We start from the raw sequence: 20,694 nt of genomic DNA, 5'->3' as shown, positions 1-20,694 counted from the left end.
GGAGCAGGCTTTGTTCCCTGTGACGACGTCTGCTCAGCAGCCACCCACCAACACCTGATGCAAGCGAGTCTTTGCCTGCCACCATTGTCCTTGGAGCATAGTCATCAGGATACTGGCTGCCATTCACCCGCTCACATGTCTCATTTGTCATGTGTGTTTGTGCCGAGCGGGCAAACCGGAAGAGAACATCTATGAGTCACCCACCTTTTTGTTCCCCTCGTCTGTTCCCACACAGTTTTTGTTTATTTCCCTCATTTTATTGACAGTATAAGTGAAGGGGAGCTGTTTTTTATTCCCTGGTGACTCACTGCTGCTGAAAATCCAGGTTCAGACTCCCACTGGGCCACTGAGTGAGCAGGTACACAGTCAGGCAACATTTGTGACTATGAGTCAAGGTTCATTTATGTTGACAGGAAGTCAGTTTCACACCATTTTTTTAAGTGAAATGATATGAGTAACGTTATATATCATTTACATTTCAGCTACATAATGTATTTACATATTGTCACAAACATGAGCAGTTTTCTTCTGATTTCTGCTTTATAGATTTTTGGCAGGAGATGCATCAGTAGGCCTAGTCCTACTCATATTTTTTTCCATGGACTCTACAGGATCAGCTGTGTATGATTCACCTTACAACAAAGTGCTTATATATCATAAATTGAGAACAGAAGGTTAGAACAGTGGGTGGAGCCTGTGCTTTTTTGCGAGCTCTGAAAGGGACATCATAGCTGCCGGCCTATGTTGCACTGGTTTGTTTTGCTATGGTTTCCAGTCTTATAAGAACCCCCAAATGTTGTTTCTCCCCCTCTGTATGTGTTTCGGTACATTCAGCTGTGAGCCGCCTACACCAGCTCAACTTAAACTTGTGATGCTACTCTGCAGTGACTTTTTAAGCTTGAACTCTAATATGTCAAAAAACTGTTTTTATAGTTTTAAAAACTGGTTTTACGTAGACATACAGCACTTGTGTTGTATATGATATTATAGCAACATAAAATTGTATTATGTTGGCTGCAAATACGCTCCTGTCTTAACTCAGTGATGCAAACAGACCAGACTTAACACACACTAATGCAAAACTGCAAATTAGTGAGTTAATCACCTTGAGTTTAGTCTCCATATTTGACCTCTATTCATTATCAAATCTAAATTAAGAAATTTACAATTCATTGTCTCAAACAATTTGCTGGTTTATAATTAGGTGAGGCAGTGTAATTTAGTTGTGTAATTCTGTTCTGGTCCAAGCCAGCTGAGCATGGACTGACCCTCATGTTAATTCATTAGCTTTTCTTGGCAGCGCTGATGGCAGGTTGCAGTGGAAAGAATGCAAACATACAGGATGATTTGGGCGACAGTGTCCGTTTAAGTTCAGTTTAGCAGGTGGCTGCAGTCAGTGTTCTGACACTAAGGTAAAGGTTGCGCCAGTTAGTTCATGTGTTCGCAGGTTCAGTACCTACGCACTCTGGCTCATGCTAGGTGAGAAATGATGCTCGTGAGAGCTCACTCTGTCATGTAATCACAGCTTTCAGAGCTAATTGGTCTGAGGTTCTTTCATTGTGTTAGTTGCTGTGGGGTGCAGCAAAGTGAGAGGTTTGTGTGAGAAGCTTAGATCAGGTAGTAGGTATTAGATTTATTTGTTAGTACTGTGGTAACAGGAACAGCAAATTGGTATCTGTATGGGCTATACCATCCAGTGAAGAAACTGCGGTTTAGAATACTAAACAAGAGACTGGGGTCATTTTTAATTAGTCTCCATTTTGTCATCCATCGTCCAGAACGCACTCTCAGTTATGAATACATAGTTTATAATGTAACGAGGGATTGCTTTACTTTTTTTTAAAAATTAAATCAAAACAGTGAATGAAAAAGGAGCACTGAATCAACAGTAAAGGTATGATGATTTCATTACTTAACAAAAATGTATTGGTATTCTATTTAAATGTATTGTATTTTACTTAAATTATATACAGAGTCATGGAGGCAGATTGTATTGTAGAACCAAGATTTACAGAGACAAAATTATTGCTCTGTGACATTTGTTGTTGAAAATGTGTCAACTGTGATACAAGTATTGGCAATCTTATGGAGATTCCTTTCTATAGCAACATGATTATTCTCTTAATTGCATTTCACACTCAGCCATCATTATAAATAACTTTAAAATATGATTGTAGCATGAAATAACATGAGAATGTGTGTCTAGTCTGATCAAGTCTACACAAAGGTTTTGCAGACCGACATGACTCTGGATTGTGTTTATGAATTCTTACAATTCTATGATCAAATGTGGTACACCTGTATAACCAGTAGATAATAACAAATAGTACTGTCCAAAAGTCTTGTTGGGCTCTGTGTCAGGGCTTTTTTTGTTATTTCTTAAGAACATGACTGTCAGACACCTGTTGTAGACAGTTCTCCACATGCCCAGTTTCTGTAAGGACATACTGTGAACCATGCTGAGAGATATCAACATTTTGGCTAATACTCAAAACCTTGGCTGTTAGCCTACACACCTTCTGTGTGTAGGAGACCAGGTGGAAGGGAAGCACTGGAGGTGGATTCAAACTGTTCTACTGTGATGTGGGCAGGAAGAAAAATGGAGTGGGGGTAATCTTGAAAGAAAAGTATGTGAACAGTATTGTGGAGGTGAAGACAGTATCTGGATCATCAGTTTGAACCTGGAAATTGAAGGGGTGATGTTGAATGCTGTCAGTGCATATGCCACATAGGTTGCTGTCACAAAGAAAGAGGAATTCTGAAGTATGTTGGATCAAGTGGCGGAGAGTGTTCCCAGAGGGGAGAAGGTATGATTTGAGGAGACTTCAATGGAACAGTGCTGATGAGCAGGTATAGAGTTAAATGGACCAGCTGTTATGTTGCATTTTTCTATTTGACCACTGAAAGTCCTTTATGCAGCATGTCTCGTTTACCCATTCACACAAGCAAACTCCGCTTCAGGTCCCAAAGTCAAATGAACACTGCGGCATCACTGAGAGTTAAAAACTGTCTAAATTGTTTCATCTTTAATAAAATGATCAGTGTTGCTGCTTTACCAGGTGTAACAATTAAGTTTAACATCCAGGAATCCATGAAAACAGAATTTAGTAAATTTAACGGAGTTAGAAGTTAGCAGGAAGTTAGCTCGCTAGTTTCCACCTAAACATGATATAGCATGTTCTGACTGAGAGATTTCTGAAACATTCAAACGTACAGCTCTGCTATCACTTCCAACATAAATGAAGACAGAAAACTAAACAGCAGTGATGTTTGTAGGTTTACTGAAGTTGGGCTAGCTGCTATATAATGATGTGCTACGTGATCGCTAGTGACACAGCTATGTTAGCATAACTTAAACACTGTGAAGCTGGAGGATGAACGCTAACTTTTTTAACTTGAGGGTTCCCGATGGTCAGGGACAAATACAGAATGCTGCCATGCAATTGCAAATGGACCAAACTTCAGTCAGGAGAACAACTGAGATAATCCATCCACAATACGAGGTTAGTCATTAATATACTGCAACAATATGGAAACAGAGCAGCTGCCAGAGAATTCAACATTAATGAATCAATGGTACGGAAGTGGAGGAAGCCAGAAGAATGAGTTGAGTAAAGTTTGACTTATCTGACTGTTTTGTTTTGCTTAATGCACCTTATGGTCCGAAAAATATGGTAACCATTTCTTTGTTGGATTGTCTAGCTAATATGTATGTGTAAAAGAAAGTTAAAAGTTAACTGTAATACACTTGCAATTAAAGCTATCCTCTTTACATAACAGCAGCCTTAAATTGAACAGCTAAGGTGGCCACAAGACAATGCATCATGTATAGAAAAGCCAGTATGTTTTATAGCCCACAGTAAAAAGCTTTTTTGTTTTGAAAATCCAAATACCTGGCCCTTTACCCTAAAGCCACATTTTGAGTCTCAAAAATACCTTTATATTTGTGAGGACCAGGATTTGGTCTTCACAAGTGACTGTTAGTCATACAATATATTTGCTTGACAATTTTTGGTCCTCACAAAGATGTTCAAACAAGTACACACACACACACACACACACACACACACAGGTTGCTATGGCAATTTCAGTCACTGACAGGAGGGAGGTGGGAAACCCCCTGCTGCCAGCATGAGTCAGATACAGAAACACAGGTAGGCTGGGAAGAAAAGTGAAAAGTACAAATCATATTGGAAAAATTCCTCCATCGTGAGTGGAAACACCTTCTGCTGGAAAGACTGACCTCTTCATTGAGCGTAGCGTGTATGATATGTTTGATTGTTGAGAGATTGAGGCACCCTTCACTTCAGTTTTCAGCTGAAATTGAATTGTTCTATTATAGTTCTCTGTGTGAGGGGCACTCTACTCTGGGGACGTCTGGGTTAAAACCATATATCCTATCACAATAAGAAAGACTGGATTTAGGATTCAGTGTATGCAGAGCCAGAGGTCCTAGCATGAAATACTCATTCATCATTAAAATCTAGAGTGAGTGATGTCATTAGTACTGCACCAGGGAGATGACAAGGAAACAACTACATTTTTCTGTGAGTTAAACTGTTTTTTGTGATGTAATCTGTTTTAGCTGTGTAGTTTCCACTGGAGAAACTGCTGTTCTGTTTTACATGTAAAACCTTACATAAAAATGTGTTTTATGGCACTGAGACATTTAAATCATTACTACACAGACATACTTTAAACTACACATTTTGTTTATCTGTTTAGAAACGTCAACTACTTTTTCTGTTTTGAACTTTAAGGGGAAAAAAACACTGTCCTTGTTGGCGGGCAGATAATGTGACTGTCACTGAGAGCCAACAGTTTATGTGTCTGTGCACGTACTCTGTTGTGTGGACTGGTCTGGGCCCTTTAATTTGAGGTACATTCAGGAGGAACCCAGGATCTCTTTCTGTTTTGTGGCTTAACCTAAAATCAGTAGCAGCCAAGCAGTCACACAAAGGTGTTTATTAGTTCACTAAGGTAACTCCAGGTTAACTTGGTTAATCTAGCTATGAGCTGTAGTATTAAAAACACTGTAGGAAAGGCTTTATGCACTTTAGTCAGCAGGACTTACTACATTACAGTTTAACCTGTTTGAAGCCACAAAGGAAAGTCTGCAAAAACCCTGGGTCATAAAGATATGAGTATCGGGATTGGAATTGGCCATCTATGTTCTGCTTCCCCGTTCAGAGTTCCAGGGTTACTGGATATCTATCCCAGCTGTCATGGGGCAACAGGCAGAGTACACGCTGTACAGGTCACCAGTCTGTCATGGGGCTCATGACACAATATATTTGATAGTCATAGGCTCAAGTGCTGTCACAGAAGCTGGCTTCACAATGAGTCAATGAACAATAAAAGAAAAGAGAAATGAATAAACAGACAAAAAAAACGTTAGTTTATCTGTGTCAGCAAGCACAAAGCAGTCAGCTTAGTAGCGAGGGACACTCCACAGTACCCATACACTGTTTTGAAATTTTAAAGCAATTCAGCTTGCATTTTGGCACTCCTGCATGTAGGCAAGCACTCAGAATATGTAACAATTTGCCAGAACCCTCTGTGCCTGACTGAATACAGACTGTCTATAATTGGACTGGAAGGAGAAGTCTCACCTTCATGGGAAACTCTACCAGACAACAGCTTTTTGCCTACACAGAGAGATTACCACAGCAATTTCATATATATTTGATGCTCTATAATACAGCCTGATATACTATTATTATTATTATATTTCTGGTCAACACCGAGCACCCTTAGCCTACATAAAAAAAATAAAGCCTTTACTCTAAATGAGAACACAGATTATCAGTGTGGTCATGTCAGTTGAAGAGGTTGAGACAGTTTTAGTTTTTATTCTTTCAGTGGCAGTGGTGTTTAACAATGAGTGCAAGAAGAGAATAAATATAAAAACAGATTTCAAAGGTAGAATAAACTGTGCAAATTTGATTTGTCCAAGCACAAATAATTGGCCTTTTTTTTTTAGGATCCTATATTTAGATGTATAAAACAAAGTTGTAAAATAATAAAATAAAATCATCAAGTAATGAAGCTGTTTCTAAGAATCTGCATCTCTAAATAGTGGTCATGAGGTCAGTCATTTACCTGTTCCTCTTATCAAGATCTGATCAAACCAGCAACCTCAGCTGTTGTTGGGACTTGCAAAGGCCAAACCAAAAGTTCATTTATGTTACACACTTTTATTTGCACCCTTGCATCTTTTGGCCCCCACATATGGAGGCATTTTGCATGATCAAAAAATTGTGTCATAAACATGATAACTGCACTAATTAATGGAAAGCAGGCATTTAACAGCACTGTGAATAAAGCCCAGTAAACTTTTATTTCTTTATTTTTGTATGCACTGCAGACCTTATGTGTTCACACATTAGATGAATGTATTTTATTATATGAATATGTGTGAATACTTTAAATTTAAAGAGGCTGAAAGGCCTAGAGATGCACTTCCTACTCCTAGCCACCAGATGTCATTCTGTACTGCTTGTGCTCTCACCTTTGGGCCATTAGGCAGGACAAAACCTGTGGCCAGTCAAATTATCATGTCCATTCAATAACAGACACCTGTGGCAGATTGCTACCGGAGTGAATTGATGGTAAAAGACGTATTAGTGGTAGTTCAAGTCAAAATCAAAGAAAAAACAAAATAAATGCAACAAAATACTTGAGTGTTTACATCACCGGAAATCTAAGCCCTCTCCTCTGAAAGACTTCCTCTGTACACCATAATTAAAGCAGCTTTTCACTGACTTCATTGTTCCTGCTTGCAAGCAAAACAGTCATTTCCCTTTTCGGCAGCCTCGCCTCTGTCAGTGCAGTACAGTACAATGTAGCTTGTCATCACCAGTGTGTGAATGGGTGAATGACTGGATGTATAAAGCGCTTTGGGGTTCTTAGGGACCAGAAAAGCGCTATATAAATACAGGCCATTTACCATTTACCTCTTCTCCGCCAGAGTACATCGTGTAGTAGCCGGGTCTTAGGTGAGCTCTTTTTCTGGAGTGGCTGATTAAACATTCAAATGTTTATGACTGTCAGTGGCTTCATGGGAAGTCCATCACTACCAGTCCTCTCTGCTTCTATGTGGAGATTAGGTGCTGAATCTGTCTGGAGCCAGTGATGATGTGCACAGACCCCAGAGGCCTCTGAGAATTTGGGCAGCGACGTTAATGAAATATCGCTTATGTTCATCCCTCGTGTTAAAGAATAAAGATTAATTAATTTTTTTTAACAGGTTGTGACTGGAAATTCTACATATTTCATTAACTTACCGACTCCTCCTGATACGGGCCAAATGTAGCAACTTGTGGTGTCACTTTGGGCTTCTTGGCACAATGACTGCGTGACCTTATTTCAGCCTCTGTCTTCTGCCTTACTACAGTTTAAAACAATTATTTACAGACTCCTTTATACTAATTAGTTAAAGGTAACTGTTCATTTAAATGTTTTTCTTAATTTCACCTTTATTCATGTCCTTATGATCTTAACAAAAACAGCACAGTCATTTTCAGTTATGTGCTCCACAATGCCTGTCACCGATCTCCAGTGACAGGCACACATAACTTACTTTCAAGTAATCTCAAGTACTTGAGATTGTAGATGAGGAACCTGCAGTCTCCAGGGTGCTGCTCTCTTTTGGGAAGTCCTTTCTGGCAGACCTCAGTACAGTCCAGCAGTCACGTGGTGCTAGATAAAACTTGGCTGTCAACATGTCATGCGTGTATATAAAAGAGAAAATATATGAACTTATCATAATAGTACTTGCTACCCTACACAAGTAACATGGATTCCAGTTAACTGCGTGTATACAATTAAACTTAGCTCCTAAACTTTCGTGGAGCTACAGTAGCAGCTTGCAGCTTTTCTAAAGAGATCTGAAGGCAGTGAAGATCTTTGAGTCCTCAGAGGACATCAGTGTCTCGGGTTGCTCCTGACAGTGTGATAGAGGAGGAATCTGACATAGTATAACATTAAAGCTCAGTAAAGTTTTGTGATCTTCACGCATTTCCCTCATGATCACCAACAAATATAAATTCTTAGAAGAAAGTTATTTTTTTCTGTTGCCTACAATGAATTTTACAATTTTGTTACATTAATGTAGAATCCTAAAAGAGAGGACTTATTTTTGAGCTACAGCAACCTGATTCAACTAAGATTGAACTAATTTTTGTCAAGAACCGTAGTTCAGCACACGAGCTGGACCCAGAAGCAGAGACAATACGCCAAGGTGCACGCAAAATAAACTTTATTTCTAACTAACGGTGTCCCGGAAGGGTCAAAGGAAAACACGCCGAGTAAATGGGAAACAAAGGGACCGGGAGATAAGCAACTCGGTAACGCCGTAAAAAGGACCGTGGGAGGCTGCAACAGAAAGGGGAAGAGAGTTACTTGGGAGCGGGGAAATAACAGCATACACGGGGTAGAGTTATTAATTTTACGATCAGGGCTGGGCCGTGGGAACCGGAGGGAGGGGTGAGGGTCCACGGGAGAGCTCCAGGGAAACAGAAGAGATGATGACCGGTGGTGATCCGAACTCCAGGCGGGCAGGAGGACAGGCAGGTGAAGGCTCAAAACACGCCGAACAGTTACCTGAGCACACAATGAAATGATTAGCGTTGTTCAGAACAATCAGAATTTCACAACCACCTTCACCTGGGGGCAAAGTTACCACTGAAAGGTGACTAACGGACTGGCGTGAAGCAGCTGGCTGAGCGGGGTTAAATAGTCCACCTGATGATCGCCTGGAATGGGATGCAGGTGTGGAGTCGACAGCCACACCCGTGGGCGTGGGCATCCCATCAGCTCCTCGGACACCGGGCCGCGGACCCTGACAATTTTTAAGTCTGTTTTGATATTTATTCAAACTGTTAAACTACTGAAGCTGCACCTGAGAGAATAAATCTAAAACTTGATAATTAATTTATAAAATACTTGATTATAATCCGATATGTTCTACTGTGTCTTAGTGATAGAGCTGTGATATTGAGTCCGCTTGCCAGTTTCAAAAAGGCTACATTTTATTAATATAGTAGCTCTTTCTTAGTCTTACTGACCAAAGTCTGAGGTGCATACGTTCATGCAGCGCCATTGATACTAAACTGTACAGTGATTCTCGTCTCTCATCTCTCTTACTGATTTATATGGAGCATCTGTGTTGCTTTTACTTAGTATTTTGTGTGTAACCTCTTCATATTATCTAAAACTATACTTTACTGTTCCTTTGTGAATTAGCCATTTAGTTGCGATTGGTCAGATGTTGCCAACGCCACCCTTTTCATATGAATGCACTTGATCATGAAACGCTGGGTTAATTTAGCCAGTTGATAACCACCTTTGTGTGACCTTTTGTCTTCATTGCTAATGTTAGGTTACAGAAAGATGCACTTGGTACACATGTTGTGAACAGTACTCACTTGTCTGCCTTCACAAGCATATGAATGAGTCACATCCCATTCTCAATGCATAGGGTTTAATATGACGTCAGTACACCCTTTGCATCTATAACGGATTTAGTTCTCTCAGAAGGTTTTCCACAGGATTTAGGACAATGTTTATGGGAATTTTTGACCATTCTTCCAGAATTGCATATGTCAGGTCAAACACTGATGTTGGACGAGAAGGTCTGGCTCGCTGTGTCCGCTCTAATTCACTCCAGAAAGAACAAAGGTGTTCTGTCAGGCTGAGATCAGGACTCTGTGCAGGCCAGTCAAGTTCTTCCACACCAACTCTTCATCCATGTCTTTATGGACCTTGCCTTGTGCACTGGTGGGCAGTCATGTTGGAATGGGAAGAGGTCATCTCCAAACTGATCTTACAAATTTGGTAGCATGAAATTGTCCAGAATATCTTGTCCTGTCCTGAAAAACAACCCCATATCATAATCCCCCCTCCAAACTTTACACTTGGCACATTGCAGTCAGACAAGTACTGTTCCCCCGGCAACCGCCAAACCCAGACTTGTTCCTCAGATTGCCAGATGGCGAAGCATGATTTATCACTCCAGAGAACATGTCTCCTCTGCTCTGGAGTCCAGTTTTAGCATTCTTTACACCACTGCATCTGATGTTTTGCATTGTGCTTGGTGATGTAAGGCTTAGATGCAGCTACTCGGCCTTTCATACTACGGCACTGGAGTTCCTGATAGCAACTCATTCTTTCACAAATGTTTGTAGAAGCAGTCTGCATGCCTAGGTGCTGATTGGAATTGGTGAGTGAATACTTCTGAAAATATAGTGTATAGTTTTCTAATACAGAGCCCAGAAGTGGGTGTCAGAATCATACAATGACTAAGAAATTTTCAGCCATAATTCTCAGCAGTGTTCATGTCAAGTCAACAATCCAGAGGTGGCATCCTGAAGCCTAAATTGAAGCCCAACTTGAATGTTTCATTCTTTAATTAGGAGAACCTAAAAACATTTTGTGCCATTCAGCTTTCTTTTTTCCTTTTTCATGTCATTCTTACTGTGCTGATATCTGGATTTCTGGATATTCATTTTTATGCAGCAAGTGTGCTCACTAAAACTGCGTCAGCGGGGACTGCGCGCTCCGTTCCCATCTATACACCGGACGAACATCAGATCATTGGGTAGTAAAATGAAGTAACTGCAGCTCGTGTACTCTAAAAACTAGGATCTTTGCGGAGTCCTACTTTTCAGAGTAGTAGAGTTTTGGAAGTTGTTTCCATAAACTCTTAGGTTTTCAAACTGTTCCAACACCTCCCTCTGTATAACAAGCCGTGGGTGACTAAAGACACAAAAGCCCTCCTCAACAACAGGAAGACGATCTTCAGAATGGGTAATAGAGGGGAGGTGAGAATGGTTCAGTTATTATCGGGTCCCCTTCAGTTTACTTACCAGCGTCGCCTTAGTTTCAAGTTTCAAATTTCAAGTTTTATTGTCATGTACAGATAAACAGTGTAGCCACATTTACCCATAATGAAATTCTTTGGCTTGTGCTCCTCAGCTTTACATGAGCATATAGAAAGTGTGCAGTTAGATGAAGAAGAAATTAACAGAAAATATCAGTTATAATAATGATAAAGAGAAAAAAGAGAGAAAGAAAGTATTAAATATTTACAGAATTTAAGACAAGCTGGTATTTACAGTTTGTGCAAGAGTATTTACAGGTTATGTAAAACTTGTGCAATGAGCATTTAAGTGGCATTAGCTGAGGTGACAGTGTGTAGAGTCCTGTAATTTTAGTGAGTGTGTAATGATGTGTATAAAATGTCAGCAGTTCAAAAGCCTGATGGCTTGTGGGTAAAAACTGTCTCTGTGACTGGTAGTGCAGGTCTGAATGCTCCTGAACCACCTGCCAGATGGCAGGAGTGTGAAAGGTCTGTGGCTGGGATCAGAGAGGATCCGCTGCATCTTCCTCACGCAGCGCTGTCTATAGAGATCCTGCATGGCTGGCAGTTCAGTCCTGGTTGATGCGCTGTGCAGAGGACACCGAGCGATGGCAGCCATCCTCACCGGCGCCATCTTAAAAAACAATTTAAAAAAAGAGCTGAGGATGCCATCATCTACCTACTCAATCATGTGGATGTCCATCTGAGTCATGTTTTTTTCTGAGTGCCATTTTCCCCCCCACTGCATTCAGTACCATCACACTGACCCTCCTAGGTAATAAGCTGACAGCGATACAGGTGGATGCCTCTGTCATGTCCTGGATTGTTGATTACTTGGCAGGATAACATAAAATAGAGAGGTGCATGACTCGCCAACGTGCCACAAAGATTGTGTCGTGACATCAAAATCAGCATGCGACACAAGCGACCCAGTGAGCATAACGGCACTGCTTTACACTGCTTTAAATAATGCCTATCACGCTATTCCCCGTGCAGCTCTTGGACCTACAGACAGAAATTAAAAATTTCTAGGTCTCAGGTTAAAGTGATGAAGAAGGAGTCCCAGGAGGAATTACAAGCCTACTTCCACTGCACGGATTGGATGTCATGGTGATGCTGTGGCAGACAGGATGAGGACCCAAACGCAGGACTCACAGACACAGAGGGATGAACTTAAGGAGGCAGCTTTATTGCTGTGCAGACAGTCAGTAAATAAACTCACAAAGACTAAACCAAAGTAGAAACTAAGACCTTAAAGACTAGGAAAACTAGAAACAGAAACACCAGGAAACGAGGAGCACGGAGCTTGGAGCGATGGAAATCAGAAATATGGAGAACTTCACACAACACATGGAGGTATACGAAGGACACGACAACGGACAGAGGAAAACACGACTGGCAACTGACAACCTTAATATCTTCTGCTGCAGATTTGAAAAACAACTTTCACACCACCCTCACCTCACACCAACACAAAAAGACTACCTGCACCCCTCACCCCCCTCCCCTCTCCTTGTGTGCATACCTGACAGCATCGAGGTATAATTAACTAACACCTAGTGAGACGACAGGTCCTGTGCAGAGCCTAAATATCAGAAATGCACTCCACTTTTCATAGATTTATCAAATGCATTTGATTCCATAGATGATGTCATTTTATTAGAAAAATTAATCTCAGGAACCAGTTGATGCTGATGAGCCTCTACTTAACATCCAGTACATCTAAATGACCTGTAACGATAGTTTCTGCTAATTAACAGTCAGCAGTGATATTAGCTGTAATCCAATGGATTCTCTTGTGTCTGAGTGATAGAATTTTTTCCAGTTTTGCTGAAAAGCACCTAAAGAACACAAACATTCATGCAGTTCTTTTGATACTTTGACTTGCTGTGCTACACTTTTGCTAATAAATATTGTGCACTTGCCTGGATTATGTCTTTTACTGCTCCAGCTTCAGTATCCAGTGTTTTACTAGATTCAGGTCAGGATATCCGATTGAACAACCTCAGCAGGCTCCTTTCAGTTCTGGCCTGGACTTTTTTCCACAAACATTTATAAAGATGGATGAAGGTTCTGATTTCTGGGGGAGGTTGAAAGATCTTCAAAAGGAAGCAAAGTAAGAGTGGAGTACTTTCAAAATGTTTTCTCATTTTCTTTGCATGCGATACAGTATTATATCAATTGACCATTTTCAAAATTTGTTTTCATATTCTAAAATATTGTCCAAAAAATATGTTTTTATGGTAAAATGTTGCAGAAAATAACACGATGGTGGTCATCTCTAGTGTCCCACTCAGAAGGATGCTACCGGACAATACTCTTCAACAGGTACATTCATCTTCCTACCTGTGTGTGTGTGTGTGTGTGTGTGTGTGTAAGGAAGAAAGGCTGTGATTGTAACACATTGCCAGGCCAGTTACTAAAAAGTTTAAGTTATTTTGAAGGAGGTATTTTGGTAGATATTTAGGTCAGATTTAAATTGTCATATGGATTTTACAACCTCCAGTGATTTACAGATCTCATGAAAACATGTTTAATTCACAATAGAACATATCAACTGTTTAAACTGAGAAAATGAATCATTTTGGAAAAAATAAGAGATCAGGATTAATTTATTATGGTTACTACTTATTGTTGTTCCAAGGTCCCCACAGATAAAGGGCAATCTGTGTTAATTATGTAAATAAGGTCTCCACCAGAAATGTTCACTTGACTTTTCATAACTCCTATTAAGCACAGTACAGACATGGCCTCATCAGTTATGATGTTTGAAGGCATGTATAAGTTAACAAAACCACATTTAGTTAACCTGATTTGTTTCATCCCTCTAGAGCTCTTAGAAACGGTTGTCCCCACAAGGGAAAATTAAAAAGTTGGTCCCAGATAGAAACCTATGTATGGGTGTTTTTGGTGGAGAGGACATTTCTCTTTCATTCTTAAGTACACAGGGAAGGTGGTCCCAGTGACAAACTGGGCTGTATCAATTGCATTTTATACTGTGAACCTCCATCTACCTCTGTCGAGATAAATATAGAGAGTTTCAGAGGTTTATAGAAGTCAAGTATTATTTTCACCAGCAGCAGTCAGAGCATGCTTGCATGTACTTCTAAAGATAGGGTACCCCGAACCGTGCCCAACGAAGACGGTGTCCTGAATTCTGTCCAGAACAGAAACAGGGACATCCAAAGAGAATCCATTAATTCTGTCTGCTGATTATAAATGAAGAGTAGGAGCTGTTCTAAAATCACTCTTTTTAAAAAATAGATTATGTTTTGCTTTGTAGAATTTGGAGTCTTTTGAAACTTTTCTAACAATACTTTTTTTTCACACCTGTCCTGTCCTGCAGTTGTAGTAAGTAGAATTTGCTTTCCCAAAATGAGCATTATGGACACAATCCTTTTGTTAATCCTATTATTTATTTGATTTTATTACTTATATCATTATCTGTGTGGATATTATGCTGAAGTGGACAAAGAAGAAAGGAGAAGAATAGAAAATGATAAGAACAGGAGCGAACCAGAGATTTAACATGAGTGTCCAAAGTCAGAGCTGAGCCAAAAGTTGCTCCAAGATTCCTAGTAGAGGATTTGGCAAATGTAGCAAGAGGACCTAAATTTTCCATAACCTTGGGCACAAATTTATCAGGAGCACAAACAGGGACTTTGGTTTTCTTCTCATTAAGTTGAAGAAAGTTATCAGCCATCCAATGGCGTCTATGCATCTATGCAAAATCTGTAGCTTGGAAACATTTTCGGCCTTAAAGGAGATATATAACTGAATATCATCTGGATAGCAGTGATAAGAAATGTCCTTAAAAGTGCTCAGAAGGTGCTGAAGAGGGAGTAAATGCAACAAAAACAATAAAGGTCCCAAAACAGAACCTTGTGGCACACCATAGGCAAGAGAAGAAGAGGAGGACCTGTACTTAGAAGTAGCCACAGAAAAGGATCATTCAAACAAATACGATGCAAACCAATCCACAGCAGACCCAGATATACGAGATATATGTCTCAGCCCATCTAGCAAAATGTGATGGTCAACAGTATCAAAGGCACAGGTCAGGTCCAACATCAGCAAAACAGAGCATTCTCCTGCATCACATATCATCAAGATGTCACTGGAGACTCTAAGAAATGCAGTTTCAGTACAGTGAGCTCTACGAAAGCCAGAGTGGAATTTATCCAGAATGCTGTATGCATCCAGAACAGCTATCAGCTGCAAGAACCAAAACAAAACTGGACTGTTTTGGTTCTTGGTCGTGTAGTTTATGCAGCTGCAGTGCAACTGTGGTTAGAAGTGTGAGCAGTCCAACTCTGACTCATCTGAAGATGAGAGTGGAGAGGAAATGGGGACTCTTCCCTCACCATATTTTGGTCATCCCTATATGTTGTTCTCCCACAAAGACTGCAACACTCTGCCATGTCCAGCAGTTAGAGGCTTGATCCTAGGAACTACATACTATGCCAACAGCTCCTGACAGATGAAATCTTGCTCCAAATAATGGCAAGATCTGGACACAGAGGAACTCAGGCTCATGTGGGGTGTTCATTTAGCCTAACAGGAAACAACAACTTAAGAAGAAGAAGAAGATCTCAAGAAGAACTCAGATCCTTAGATGCAGTTGTGTGGGTGTAAAGGAGACTGATCCCACAAGGTTGTCTTTGTGCTGCTCTGTCTCTGTTATTCTGATTCTTGTTATTTTAATGGTACTTGAAGTACCCAGCCTTAGCCTTAGAATTGGAAGCAAGTCTCCGCACCATGGGACGAACCATTAGCGATGGCAGCTAGCCCCAGTATAGGCAAACCTAGCAGAGTCCCTGTTAGCTGTCCTTTGCTAGTAGGGGGACATTAGGAAGAAGGAGAGTACAAAACAGATGCTGACCCATTCATTTTGACGCATACACTAAGAAGCAAACCCTCAGTGGCAGCTCCACAGTAAGAAGCATAATGAGGGACTTTAGGGACAATTACATGTGCTCCAGGGGCCAGGGAACAAACTTTATCCTTCCACCAAGCTCCATCAATATTTTTGTTCTGTCTGGGAATTAATTCCAAGAATTTGCACTCGAAAAAATTATCTCTTTTGATTTGAAATCTAGTCTGTTGCCACAGACAATTGTGTAACCTGAGCTGAATGTTGAAAGGAACAAGCTTTAAATATTTTCTTGCTCTGGTACAGTTACAGATGTTGGTTGATCACAAGAGGGCAGCATTCTACCACAAACTGGACAGAACAGATACAGCATGTTTATTACTAACAGACTGGAAGAGTAAAATAATTGCGTGAAAAGTGCTGAAAGTGTATGTTAAACTGTTCTATATTTTTAGGAATTCTAGGGGGGTTGGTGAAATCCAAATTTTAAAATGCATGAATGTGCAGAAGTCAGACTTTTACTGTCAAGTAAAAGTGTTCAAAATACATAATCTGCTTTCCTGTCCTTGTGCATGACCTTACAAAAGTATGTAAGGAAGAGAAATGAGCAATTCGAATGATACATATGGATCAGGAGCAGCTTTAAAATGAGACAGTGCCTCATAGTAGCAGCAGCAATAACACTAAAGAGGCAGAAAGAACCAAGAGCAGCAGTAAATCTGGAGGGATATTACACTGTGTCAAATGCTGGCTGCCAGTAAACTGCAGCCTGGCGCTTTTCTTCAATGATTCTTAACACTGTCAAGTCCAATTTACACGGACCCTACACAACCCTGTTTCATTTCACTGAGGACTGACCGCCAGTGATTTGGCTGAGGGCAGGTGTATTGCAGGTAGCCTGTGAGTTTCCACTGACATGACAGAGCAATTAAATCACTTTCACAGGGTTTGCTGTGTTTACCCATGGGCTATGACTGTCATTTGCACATTTAGCAAAAGGAGAGTGGATATTCTCTGCTCAGAGGGAGAGGGGAGGGGGAGCTGTGGCATGGTTTGCTCTCCGGCATTCAGGCAGTGAGTGGTAAAAACAGTGGATTAAAAGAAGGGTCATGGCCTTGCTGACGGGATTTTTCTGAAAACATAGCCGTGCCTGAAAGCATTGTTTTCATTTAAAAAAAAAAAAAAATCAGCATCATAGGTGCATTATTACCAGTGGATGTAGGCTCTGGCACACATTAAAACCTGCTTAAAATGAGATTCCCTCTCTCTATCCACCCCCCTTCTGCAGTACCAGACCTTGTAATAGTTTGGATTTTGCTCAGGAAGGAATTTAAAGCTTTGGTTAAGCATAAATATTAAAATTGAAAATTGTATCTATCAAACAAGGAGATTATATTGTAGCAAACTACAACAATACAACATTATAATGTCTATAAAATGTATTTGATGGCAAATGGTAAAATGCATGTGGGTGGATGGCTGGGGAATTAAGTGTGTTTACATAATTATGTATCACAATTTAAATTATTTTAATAACACTGATTTTTACATTGTAAGGTTTGATGTAACCTACTACGCTGTCAGCTAGCTCACTTCATAAACTGCTTACATAGAGGAGCACATTGATGCACTGAACATAGATACCTGTTAAAACTTCTTTTATACATGAATAAAATCAAATTAAAATGTCAGTGGATGATCTGTCACATTATTTTTTAGATAATCACATTAAACCACAAATGCGGCTGAAAAGACCAGTTCGGTGACTCATGCTAGTTGAGGTGAGGCCTGGCAGACAGCTAGTGCCTATAGCAGCCTGTCACACCCTTAATCATGCATAACTCTAAGCTTTAATACAACTGAAATGGACGAGTTGCATAGAACTAAACCCTCTCTCACATTTGTCACAAGCAGGAAAAATGAGCTCAAGAAACCAAAATCTTTTTGTCTTTTTAAAACTGGGATTTAAATGCATATTTCTATTGGAATTTTAGGAATTTTAAAACAGGACACTGTTTTAAGCAAGCCTTAAGGAGACATTTCAGGCATTGCAATTTTTTTTACATATACTTCAGACCGCCCAGTATCATTTGAAAACGTTAGCTAAACAATATAATAGTTACACCTTACTACAAAACTAGCACCACCTTCTAAAATACTATATTCTTCTTATGATAAATTTTGTAATACTGATAGACCACTGAATTATTTTTACTAATGTACAAGCAGCATTTACTATTTAATCTAGTCACAGCATAAGCCACAGCGTTTTGCTGATTACATTGCTTTATTGTGAAAGCTTATAATTTATTCTCTTGAATTTTTCGCCTTTGACGTGACACTACAAAGCTGTTTTCATATTCTTCTGCTCTTTATAAATGTTTGCATATTTATAGAGGCCTTATTTTTAAGGAGAAACAATATCAAACACTAGTTTTAATTAAAGCAGATTATTTTCGCATGTCATTAAATTTATATGGGACACTTTAGCAACAATCTTTTAGGGTATTTTTGAATATAATGGATTTTTTTTTTCATTTGTGACATTTAATATTTTAATCTGCACTGATTGTGTCATTTGTCACATGACTGACTTTAGTAATGTTTTAAAGTAGAATTGTTAAGGCTAAACCAGTCTCATGGTTTGCGCTACCTAATGTTATTGTAAAAAAATAGTGAGGTACACTATAGAGCCTATGGATAAAACTGTATTCGGTTCAGGGTAAAAGCTTTACTTGGGATTTTGTCAACAAATGCTGATTGTTGACTTTTCAAATGTTTAACTCATTTGCATATCATTTATATATTCAGCGACACAATTTCCTCCTGAGTGTCCTTTTGATTGTCACTAACAGAAAGTTTTCTAGCATCAAAACTACAGCTTTGTATTATTTGGGTAGTTTATAATCTCGTTGTTCTCTGCACATAAATGATGCTAATATGCACGAATATAGTTGCAGAATGATATAAAAATCTGACTACATCTTACCAGCAACAGTCATTTTATAGTCCGTGGTTGTTTGTCAGGTATTATACCAGCCATCTTCCAAATGAACTCAAAATACTCACTGGATATTTCTCATTTACACAGTGTGTAGTTACCCCGTTACTCCATTTGGGTTACAAATAAAATCTGTTTCTTTCCTTTCCTTTCCTCAAAACCTTGAAAATTTTACATCCCCACATCACATACAGATTTATTTTTCATACTAATTGCTTTAACCTCTTTATGAAGCCACTGTGGGAATTTTTTTGACCAACTCAAATTTCTGTATTTCACTTTCATGTTTGTCTTTTTTAAAAACAAATACCTGCAGTATTACAACTGATCCAAGTACAGGAAATTATTTAATCTGCATTAAGAACAATTTTATAAAATATCAAAATTCATACGGACTTTATCCATTAATTTTAACCTTGACGTGACTGATAAAATGGACAGTGTCTAATCAAACACACACACACACACACACACACACACACACACACACACACACACACACACACACACACACACATATATAGTTAATAGTACCTGTTGCAATGTTTCAAAAGGAGGAAAAGGCATGGAATGTGTGGTTGATCGTGCAGCCTCTGTTGAGACTGTCGAGAGCTAAAAATTGTACGGAAAAGCCTCTCAAGATCCGCAGTGGAGACTGGCCTGGACTGCCGGCATTCCTCCTTAATCTCAGAGCCGCACACACCCTCAACATTTGTTCATATTCACCCTTTCCTTTCTCATGCTATCACACACCTCTAACCTCAGGGTCCTCTCTGCTAATATTCAGTCACATTAAATACAGTCTGTTTTCTGACTCTGCTTTGTATAACAGCTCTCTCAAAGATAAGATGTTGTAATAGATTTCAGAATGCTGTCATGCTTGAGGGGACGGCGACCTCTTGACAAAAATAGAAAGGAATGAAAGAGGTTAGTGTTTGAAGAAAGTTTGGAAGGGCTTTCTCCTTCATATCACGATACATCTTTTTAGCTGTTTTCATTTTGTAAAACTTCAAGCAAATCATCGTGGGATAACATGTTGCGCTGAAAATTACTTTGTCCATTTAGGAATATATATTTAAATAATACTTTTCAAGCAAAACTGTCATTTTTATTTTTTGACCAGTCAAGTTCCAAAAAGCTCAGACTGGATTTTCTTTCTTTTTTTTTACATTTATACTAAATATGTTTATACCAGTGGTGTGTACTAATGCCACATAAGTTGAGGGAGATCCTTAACTCCCTAAAACATCATTGCCACTCAGAGGTTTTCCAAATCTGGATGCTTAAATCTGATGGTACTTTTCTACATTTATAATTTCATCAAATTTGATTCCTTGAAATTTGATCCAATTTTGGACACCACTGGCTGAAATTCAGCTACAAATCCCAAAAACCTCTGTTGTGTTTTACAGTTGTTTGTAGACAGTGTTCTGCCTCTTTTCTCGCCTCCTCCTTCATAAGACTTATTGCCACTGTCAGGTTCTTGTGTAATTTGAGATACCTCAGCTTTTTCAGTCTCTTTCCTTAGTTAAGAATGGCTTCTTGACAGCCACTCTCGGACTCAAACCATTTCTGATGAGGCTCTTGGTGCTTTTCAAAGCATTGAGACATACTATACATGACTAGTTCTGCAGTTAGAGAACCTCCACAAGAGTTCTATGACAGTGTATGTACAGCTGAAACCTGAACACTGTGCCATGACAAAAACTCATTGAAATTAACAGGCAATCAATGATTGAAGTGACTGAAGCCCCATCAGAAAACCCAGAGTTTAAATAGGTCACAAAGCTTTGAACTTTTAATACCTGAATCTGTATTTCTTGCTGTTTTTTCACAGTCGTGGTTTAAATCTCATTTTAAAAAAAGCTAATTTTCCTCTTCACTCTAAATTCCTGAGTAATGACTCATGCATGCTTAGTTGCCAGCCTGTTAATTATTCTAAAAATGTTTCATGCCCAG

The sequence above is a fragment of the Oreochromis niloticus genome, linkage group LG10, assembly GCF_001858045.2.
Source record: "Oreochromis niloticus isolate F11D_XX linkage group LG10, O_niloticus_UMD_NMBU, whole genome shotgun sequence".
NCBI classification, from domain to species: domain Eukaryota; kingdom Metazoa; phylum Chordata; class Actinopteri; order Cichliformes; family Cichlidae; genus Oreochromis; species Oreochromis niloticus.
This window is presented reverse-complemented; position numbering follows the sequence as displayed.